The sequence below is a fragment of the Dipodomys spectabilis genome, unplaced genomic scaffold, assembly GCF_019054845.1.
Source record: "Dipodomys spectabilis isolate Male_0828 unplaced genomic scaffold, ASM1905484v1 ptg000064l, whole genome shotgun sequence".
Classification (NCBI taxonomy): domain Eukaryota; kingdom Metazoa; phylum Chordata; class Mammalia; order Rodentia; family Heteromyidae; genus Dipodomys; species Dipodomys spectabilis.
In genome coordinates this window covers 3,698,477-3,699,066 of record NW_024870741.1, presented here as the reverse complement: position 1 = coordinate 3,699,066, position 590 = coordinate 3,698,477, and the positions used below count along the sequence as shown (strand labels likewise).

General features: G+C 27.5%; 1 pseudogene; it reads right to left on the bottom strand.

The window, feature by feature from the left end:
• Nucleotides 1–260: 260 nt before the first annotated feature.
• On the bottom strand, nt 261–360 carry LOC122108711 (annotated as a pseudogene).
• Nucleotides 361–590: the final 230 nt, after the last annotated feature.

Here is a 590-nt window from a genome sequence, read left to right as displayed (position 1 = left end):
TGCATTCCATATAGAAGAATTTTAAGACTCCTTTTTTTTGTAGTTTCTTATATTATTTTATTTCTTTGGTATAAAATGCAAATATTATCTAATTTCAAGTTTTGTAAAGGTTATGTTATGTAAAGGCCTTTCTAAGGAGAAAATTTAATACACTGATGTCAAACTAACCTTTAATTCTATGAATTACATGTATTGTTACACTTGTATTTTTGTAATCAAGTTTTTAATAACTGTTTTTCATTTCTTGCATCAGAAGAATGAAAAATATGGAATACTTCACAAATTTTCATATCCTCCTTGTGCAAGTGCCATGTTAATCTCTGTATTGTTGTAATTTGGGTAGACCTGCTGCTGAAGCATGTATTATCCTCTAAATTTAAGTACGTAATGATACAATCTTTATACACACATATATCCATGGTTGCCTATTTGTAACAAGGAACCCTTATTGTTCCTAAAAATGCTATTGATCTTATTTCTCTAAATTTCTGTGTACAGTGGAAAAAACTTATATAGTTTGGTCGATTGATCACATTTACAATTTTTTGGTCAATGACTATTTTGTCATTTTCATTTTAAATTTGATCATA